The following is a 10022-nucleotide window of genomic DNA, read 5'->3' on the forward strand; positions in this document are numbered from 1 at the left end:
TGAAACAAAGAACTAGAAATTGCATCTCATTAATTTCTTTAATCTTTGAAAATCATTTTTACTAATGCTCTCTCTCTCTCTTTTCTGTATCATGATAAGCTTTTGACTTTGAGCTTTAGGCTGTAGAAGACAAAACTGAACCAAAAAGTGTTCTAAATATATGTTAAGAATTACGTTTAAAAGCACAAATCTTAAAGCTTATCCAAACACAACCTTATTTGTTCAAATCTTTAAAGATGCTTGCTTGAGCTTTAAAGTCTCCTCTTTTAACCCATTCGACTGACCATCTCAACTATATATTTGACAAACCGAAATGCATTTCTGTCTTGGATCAATTCTAGTCAACCAAATTGTAAAGAAGTATACAACCAATGAGCCCCTGAGTCCAGATGAATAGAAATTTAATTACCATGTCATTGCATTGGAAAAGGACTACTAAAAGAATGTATGTGTCAATGTCGAGTAAAGTACTATAAATACCATGTCATTGCATCTCCTCTCAACTTCTCTCTGCCTCTAGAATTGCTTGCAGAGGAAAAGAAGCAGAAGGGAACTCTGGTTCAGGTTGTTCATTCCTGGTGCTGGTGACAATGAAGATGATGATGATGTGTTGTGTTTCACAACATGAATCGGATTTTACTGGAGTCCTCTTTGCGCTCTTTCTTGCTATCATCCTCCTGCTTATCTGTAACCTGCGGCAGGTTCATACTCGTACAGTCTACAATTGCAGTTGATGAAAGTTCTTGATATCGATTTGTTTATTATTTTTCTTGTCTTTCTACTTGTTCCTTCGTTTATCACACCCCCCCATCTGTTTGTATGAGTTTCATTCACAAAAAGAAAACATTGTTTGTGAATTTGTGTGGTGATTCTAAGTGTTTGTCATCAGAGTTAACAATGTAATTATAACTGATTAAAGTATGAAGCTGGTCCAGATACACCCTCAATTTTATGTGCTTCGATGAGGCCCTGAACTTCATCTTATTTTATTGAGATTTTCTCATTAAATATTCATTAATTATGTTTATTATCTTACTTGTGATACAACCATTGACCTTTCATATCACCTTATAGATCATATGGCATATAATGTTTCTCAGAATTCTACATTTAGATTTACACGAGTTTGTCTATAATTATGATCTATTTATATCCCCACTCTCACCAAAGAAAAAATTGTACTTGCACCTAAAATTTGCATTTTTTTGTTGATCATTTGTGCTCATCCACCATTTAAGTACATCCCAAAAACTGATGCAAAATTTATACTTCTACTTCCATTGTATATGTCTCTCATAAAGTTGGGATCACATCATCATTTTACTTTTCATTTTACTCCTCTATTTCCAAACAGACTGAAACAAAGCAAAACCTGACACTTTTTTTTTTTTTTTTTTTATTTCAGCCCATCCCCCAACCCAGGTGCAGGTCTTTGCTGAGACCGGATCTGCTCCTCACATCTGGCACCTCACAGGTGCCTCACATGTACATCCTACCATGCATTAAGAACATCTCCCATATTTATCAATTATTATTCAATGTTCTCGGTGCATGATGGATGTGCATGTAAGGCGCCCATTTGTGAGGAATAGATCCCGTCTCATCTTTATTATAATCAGCAGAGACCTTATCAAACAGCTGATTGGCACCAGGTTGCACAATATAAAGGTACACTAGACTTTGCACTTAACTCGTTTACACTTGTTGCATTTGCCTTAGTGAATAAGTGAAATTTGTCATCTCTTTTGTATAATATATTGGATTTTTTATTTGATCTGGTGGGGTCTAATAGTTAGAGCTGTTTTTTTCGGTGGATTAGTGGTTGGAGTTGATACCTGCAAAATTTCCAATGTTCCTTGTTTGCGCAAAACGCTAAATGCCCAAATGGTAGTCTAACTCCTACTTCTTGTTATAAAATTTTGGCTTCATCATGGTCCCAAAAATGTTTTTTTTTTTTTTTGTTTTAAGTAAAAACTAAAATATCAGGAACCTCACCCGACATCTTAAGCTCTTAAGGTCTTATTTTTATTTTAGGATGCAATTTATCTGCGTAAGTGTTTTTAGCTATGAAAAGCTATTATTAAAAAAATGTAATTTTGTCACATCTAAGTTTTGGCAACCTTTCTCCCAGGTGAAAGTTTCTTATCTACTTGGGAGACCCAAGAAAAATGATTTTTTCATGGACCCTACATAAATCTAGAAAAAAAAAACGAGTATTTTGGTAAATAGGAACCAAAATCCAGTTGACTTCTCTCTTCTCAAAATCTGAAAAACAAACAAGTCCTGAGTTGAATGGTTCCTTGAGATATGGGATCAGAGCCTATTCAATCAAATGGCTGTCTAGTCTTTAATCCTTATCGTCTCATTATAATTGATAGATATGGGTGGGACTGTGCTTATTCACCCTTCCAGCCTTGTAATCCAATAGAAATAAAGACATTTAGAAACTTTATTTTTTTTTTTTTTATTCAAATCCGATTCAAAGAGACCGATTTAAGATCTGTCCACCCCCTAGACTAGTCAAAACCCCGTTACACCCTCTGTACGAAACGTATCAGGAAGCTCCCAATATTATATGTATCAATTCTTTGAACCATACTTAAAACACCATCCAACCCCAAATAATTAATATTTTGGATGGTTGACCAAGAGCAATGCTAGATGTAATTGTAAATGGAAAAAAAAAATATTCCATTGAAGTCCACGTGTTTTCACCAAGTCCACGCGACAAAGAAGAAAACAGGTATAATGTAAGGGAACCGTTACCTTCCCCGTCTGAGGAAAAGTAAAGCCGTATTTGATTTGACAGAAAATAAGAAAAACAGAAATTGTGTTAATTCAAGCACCAAATTTGGATGTGATGAGTATAGTTCTAATAAGTTGGCACCTTGATAAGATTTCAAGCTCAATCAAATTTCAAATCATATATTGTTTATACAGAAAGTGTCTGTACTAAAAAAAGTAGAATGCATGTACATACATGAGATGTTTCTAGATCATCCTTTGTTATTCTTTCATTCAATGATATTCAACATTCCTCATCTCTCTCTCTCTCCTCTTTTTTAAAACTCTTTAAGAAGGAAACTTCTTAAGGAATTTTCTATAAAATTCTATCAAACCGAGCATAGCCTAATTAATTGATGACAAGGCCACCGCTGGATTTACATATAACCATCAACTATTTGAATTGCCCAGTCTTTGTCATTGAATTGAATTGGCCATTCCAACTAAATAATCATCAATGAATAAGTCTTTGTCATTGATCATTTCTAGTCAACCAAAATCTAAAATATAAACCCAATTTTGCCATAACTCAAGATTTCGAAACGGAACCGTTTTAGCTGCCCGGGTCAAATAGTTTAGCGGGTCGACTAACCAGGTCAGCAGTTCTTTGACGAAAGAAAGTGGTCCAGTCCAAAACCGGACCCAGAACAATGGGACCATCCTGTCCGATCCAGTTGTGGTCAGACTGATGGTTAAGGATTTTAATATCAAGTATGGCATAGGAGTTCACTATGATCAGAAGCCCCTATAAATAACGTTGAAAGATTCCGAAACAACGGTGGTTTTTAGCTGTCCTTAGGTGAACCTAATGCTCAAGATTGATATATAAGCACATGAGATCATGGTAAGCTGGAGTATTCATGTTACATTTACAACTTTACATTGAACATACAACAACCCACTTAACTGCTAAAAACAGTTGTTGCCAATAAATCAGTGGAATTGCTTTTAAGGAAATAAACAATGGAATTAATTATATTAGATGTCAACATTGAGTACAGAGCGCGCTAGAAATAGCATGTCATGTCCTCTATATTCTTCATTTCCTCGTAGAATTGCTTGCAGAAGTGGTATCAAGTTGAGGCTGTTCTTTTTCTAGTGCTGCTAATGGCGAAGCTCTGTTGTGGTGAATCAAATAGCGAATTGGGATTGGAGGGAATCCTTTTGGTCATCATTCTGGCTATCATCTTCATGTATATCTGTAAGCAGCCACGGCAGCGGCAGTTTTATATTACCGTTCACCGACGTCGTTGCTGTAATACATGTTAGTTGTTATTCTCCTGGTTTGATTAATTAATTCATTATCTTTGTTTTCTCCCACTTGTTTCTCTGTGTCTACCATACTTAGATATTAAAATTCTCTCCTCCTCCCCCATTCACAAATGGGATTCAGAATCAACTTCTTAGAATCATATCATCAACATTATCAATGTCCTATTAGTTATATTTGCTTATGAGTGAAGCAAAGTTTTTTTTTTTTTTTTAAATCTTTCTATAATTCCCTTTTCAGTCTTGGTTATAGTAAACTGATTCTACTTTTTATTTTACCAAGTAGATTACATTGATGGGCATTAATCCTGTCTAACTGCCTGAATTGATCTCAATATTATTCCTCCTCATGGCCCAAAAAAAGAGAGGTCATATTTATGGATAGATATTTTTCAATACTAAGAAAGATGTGATGATTCCTTTGAGAAAGAAAGAAGAAGAGAAGAAGATATATGTGTTAAAGCTGGTCGGTGTCATATTCTCCAGCTATTATGTCATGTTCTCATCTTTAACATTCATGAGTGTTCATTCATTCATTCTTCCTTTATGTCTTTTAATTTTCTCTTCCTCTTCCTTCCTCTAGGTGAACTGGGGAAGAATTTTTTATTCAGGAAGTATGATTATAATTAACCCTGTTCTATGTATCTATCTCAAATACACAGCATCTAAGAAATCTACTTAAAGCTCTGTGTTTGGTTTTCAGAAGACTACCCAGAAAGAGAAAGTTGAACGGAATGGCAAATTAACATTCATGTAGCCAATTCATATATTAGTTGAAATAAAGCTTGGGTGATGCTGATGATGACTCAGAAGTGAGAAAGAGAAAGTTGCGGAATAGTCTTAAGACATTTTGCGGAGTTCCTTAATTTTCCATTTTTCACTTATTTCCCAGTAAACCAAACAATTTATCCAGTGTCTTCTTCTCCTGCTATGGTTTTGTCAAAGAAATAGAAATTACATCCCATATTTTTTTTTAACTCTTTGAAAATCGTTTCTTCTAATGCTATGCTTGGGTTGTTAGAGAATTAGAGAGAAATAGAAAGTTGAGGGAAAATTCTGTAGCCTTAGTTTGGCAAGAGTTCGAAATTGTATTTGAACCTCGTAAATGGTATTTGGCAAGAGTTCAAATTTGTATTTGAACCTTGTATATGGTATTTGGCAAGACTTCAAAACCTGCTTGTATATGGTATTTGGGAACCTAGTATTTGCACTCTTCCTAAACTGAGCTTTGGGGTTCCGTTTGGAACGAGTATAAATATAAATATGTAGAGTGCAAAACCTTGTATTTGTATCATTTTGTATGTATTTATACTGTATATATTTGTATTTATACTCTTGGAATTTTCAAACTAAGCCTTGAGGAATTTTCAAACCAAACATTGTCTAAAAGATTCAAAAAAATGGTGTTAGCTTGGTGGGTTGGAATCCTATTTTAGTTAAGTATAATAAACGTTAATATTTTAGTTAATACTTTCTGCTAATTATTTATTATATTTTCTAATGAGCAATTAATAATAGTTAATTAAAACCTAAACTCATTATTAATTATTTATTAGTCATTAATTGTTCATTAATCATTAATTACTTTTGAAAATGGCCAATTCGCCAATTCCCCATTGGGCCTATTTTAGCTTTTAATTAATTAAAACCATTGAACTTTGGGGTCATTCTAACTTTTAATTAATAATAGTTAATAATTAATTAATTAAAACTATTGGGTTTTAGGGTCATTTTAACTTTCCATTAATAACACTTATTAAATGCTTGTCATTTATATGAAACCAGGGTCCAACCGAATTCAGTTAGGGTCAGTTCGATTCTAAAATATAATTTGATTGGATTCAGTTTAATTAGAAAAATGGTAAATTCAAATAGTCGGTTAGGTCCTCGGATTAAACCGAACTGACCCGATTATACACCCCTAAAGAGTGGGCAATTCAGTCACAGGATATCTGGCCCTTCACATGACCATCAATTAAATGAATTGTTCCAAGTCTTCATGATGCTTGATTGAAGTCTCTTTTCCTTTCACATCATTCACTGAGCATTCAAGTAGTTAATTAACCAAAACTATCTTTGTCTTTGATTTTTCTAGTAAACCAAATTGGAAACATGAAACTCAAAGAGCCATGATGGCATACAGTTGGATTGAGAATTTTAATCTCTAGGATATATTCAATCTAGGTTAAAATTAGTATACATTAATACATGGAACTGTTATAAAAATCATTAAAATTAACATCAGTTATGTGGTTCCTTTCACTGGAATCCTAAAAGCAACATCCACCTATCCACCTATCCTTGGTGATCATTCTTTGTAATTGAGACACATACTGAGAAATGATGAGGACCAATACTTTTACAGGAACATACTTGAAACCTAAGATAAATAGTTCTAAAACCTAAGATAAATAGTCTTCCTTGTTTCTAAAAAAAAAAATTGTCAAAGCAATGAAATTGGAATCCTATTTTAATTTTTTGTTTACTCTCTTATGCATTCATTATTTGAAAATCAAATTAAAAACATTGGTTGACTTGACGGGTTGGGATTTTTGGGCCTAATTCTTTTCGGGCTAGTCTTGACTCTTGAGCACAACTCTTTTTCGAAAATTAAATTTAAATTTGTGGATATAAATATTAAAATATAAGTCAAGCTTCTATAAATTATAATTGTATGGTTGCCTTCTGCAGTTCCCTGGTTCAATATGACCAAAAACTAGATACCGCTTGGCAATGCATCAGAATGTTTTGAGTTTCTAGTGGAATGGAACCTTAGCAAATCTTATTTTTTCAGAGCCTCTAAAATTTATGAAATCATTTATTTTTTTCAGATTTTAAACTCCAATAATAGGCATCAGACTTAAAAGTTATCAAATGGCACAACTCCGCCGGGTAGTATTGGACTAAGGTCAATCTAAGCCCAACTTGAGGAAAAGGGTACCTTTACCCATAGTTTTTGAATTGTCGTTGATCTGGATGGTTGGATCATTTGACCCGAGAATCGTTCAGCAATCGATTCTGTTTTATCTCAAATTTGGTCTCTAACCAGAAACCGTTGAATCAATTAACAATCCATTGATTCATTGGGTAACCGTTGACCCACCGACTTGTTCAATGGTTTTTGGTCATTTTTTATTTTTAATAATTTTTTTTTAATTTTTTTGTCAATACGAGCCATCCATTCGAATCGAGCAATCAAATCGTCAACCCAAAAACCAGTGACCAGAACGGTTCCATTTCCGAGTCATTTTTAAAACCATTCCTTTACCCACAACACAATGAGCCCACTAGGGCTGTTCACAAATAAACTTAAACCGACCAACCCGGCGCCCAACCCAACCCGATTTGGCCGGTTTTCTTCACCACCGGTCGGTTTCGAGTTGAAAAGATGGATAAACCAAACCGAGTTATCTATAAATATATTCTTACTGAAATATTATATATATAACTGAAATATATATTTTATATATATTTAAACCAAAACCAACCCAAACCGACCTAAATCGACCAGATCAATTTTGCTTAATAGAAGGTCAGTTTCAGTTTAATCTTTAAATAATCCGATCAGATCGGGTCAGTTGAAAAAAAAAAAAAAAAACTAATAAACCAATCCAACCAGACCGCACAATCTACCTTTCCGATTAGGTGAAGTTATCCGCTTAACCCAATTAATGCACAAAAAAAAATCTTAGTGATCTTTTCTGAAATGACATTTTTAAATATTATTAGAATTAAAATTATACAAAATAGAGGCATAAGATAGTTTACACAGAATACATGTATATGCAATAAGTAATAATATGTACATATGTAAGCGCTTGGATTTTAAGTTGGGTCAGGTCGCCCAAAGCACTCTAACCCAATTAGGCCCCAAATCGAGTTGGATTAATAGTTGGGATTTGGGTTTACCAGTGCCAAGGAGACAGGATTCAGTATTCACAAAATGGTGTTCACACTGTATTTATATCCTTTTGCAATCATATATTTTTATTGTGAAGACCAAATCTGTTTTTTATGCCAAGTTGCAACCGTACCGGTAATTGGTTTGAGTATGGACTGGGTCAAGGTAGACTTAGTCCGAGGTCTTGGATTATTCTTGGGATGAGTGGATTGGACATTAACCTAACCGTTGGCAATATTAGACTCATAAATGCATTTTTCATGATTTTCAGCCAGAAACTTTATCAATGAGTTGATTTGCACCTTCTATCCTACTATTTATTAGGTTCAATATGCATGAACATGAGGCAATTGTTATATTTGTGCCTTGAATTCATTATTTACCCTGTTTTTATTAAGTTGAGAAAATTTTAAAGACAAAATTTGTAGTGGTTTGTGGTGGAAGAGTAGGGCTACGCCCAAGCCTATAGCTCAGTAGCTCACCACAAACCACCACTGGGAGTGTGCTTCCATGGCACTATGGACCTAATCCATATTCAGCTTATAGGTCTGACCTTGGGCTTATAGCCCATCACTAACCACCACCAAGGATGCACCCCGTGGTGGTACAGACTCAATCCATATCCAACTTATAGGTCCAACCCTAATATGAAGAATTATGTAATTTGGGGTTTTCTCTTAAATACATCTTTTTGACTTGAGAGAGAAGTTGAAAGGTTTTGAGTGTTTTGGGGTTTAGGGTTTTTATGAGAGAGATTATGTACAACATTGTAATTTCCATTATTGATTCCATAATGGACTTCTGCTCTTCCTTCACTCGTGGACATAGGCTATAAGTCAAACCACATAAATTTGTATGTGCTCTGCTTTGCACCTCTTTTATCTCTATTTTATTTGATTTTCTTGAGCCATTTGAATCTATGTTTCTAGGTTTTGTGCAACAACAATTAATCAATGCTAATCTTATCACGGGGCTTATAAACCAAAAAGTTAACAATATTTTGATAGGGCCTTCAGACACAAGAGTGAGGAGAAAGAACTACTGTCTTAGACCCAACCATTTTATAAGTATAACATAGATTTTAGGGGACCAACTGTCTAAGGCCATGTTTGGGAGTGCTTAAAAATAAGTGTTTATTTAAAATAAGTGCTTATTTAGGCCATTAAACACTTATTAGTATTTGGGAAAAAAGCCTGAAATGAGTGCTTATTTTAAAAGTAAGGACTTATTTTTTAAGCCCAAATTTCCAATTTTTTTAAGTGCTTATACAATAAGCACTTATTCAACTTGTTTTTCTTTCAAAATTATCCCTAGTTGAATTTTAAAACACTACTTATAAAATTAACCCTAGTTGAATTTAATAAAAGTACTTTACAAAAGCACTTTTATGAAAATACTTTTACGAAAGCACTTTCACAAAATTACTTTTATGAAAGCACTTACTTTCATAAAATATAATATTTTGATCATATTAATCTAATTTATTTATATTATTTAATATTCATACCTTGGGGAGGCTAGGGTTTAATATCCACTAGGTATCGGCCTCCTTGACTCAATCTAGTTGAGGATTGAAATTGATTTGGTCCCTTGGGGAGTGAAGTCCCTACCTTGCCCTGACCCCAATATACATATTCACAAAGAAACTTTTAATTAAAAAATTTTGAGGATTCAAAGATCAGGATGGAGGTTAACTTTTCTCCCCAACACTGATCAGGGTCGGGGATGGGGACTGACTTAAAAGTCAAGGTCAAGGATGGGGAGTATAGCCACCGTCCCATTGCCATTCCTATATATATGAGTATATATATTTAAATCAAATCATATCAGATTATATCATATCAAATAAGGGTGGATCCATATTTGATCCAATTATAAATAGATTGAATTCAGATCACCCTTAATAGGATCAAATTCGAATTCATATAAGCATATACCATTTGCAACCCTAGTGGGTCATAAATGGATGGATTGGATTGACCAGTTGGTTGCATTAGAAATTGCCACCCGAAGTTTTACTTCTATTGAAGTTAAACTATTTATAGGTACGCAAGTCAAGTGGGCTTGG

This window comes from Nelumbo nucifera, chromosome 2, assembly GCF_055504915.1.
Source record: "Nelumbo nucifera cultivar China Antique chromosome 2, China Antique-T2T, whole genome shotgun sequence".
NCBI lineage: Eukaryota > Viridiplantae > Streptophyta > Magnoliopsida > Proteales > Nelumbonaceae > Nelumbo > Nelumbo nucifera.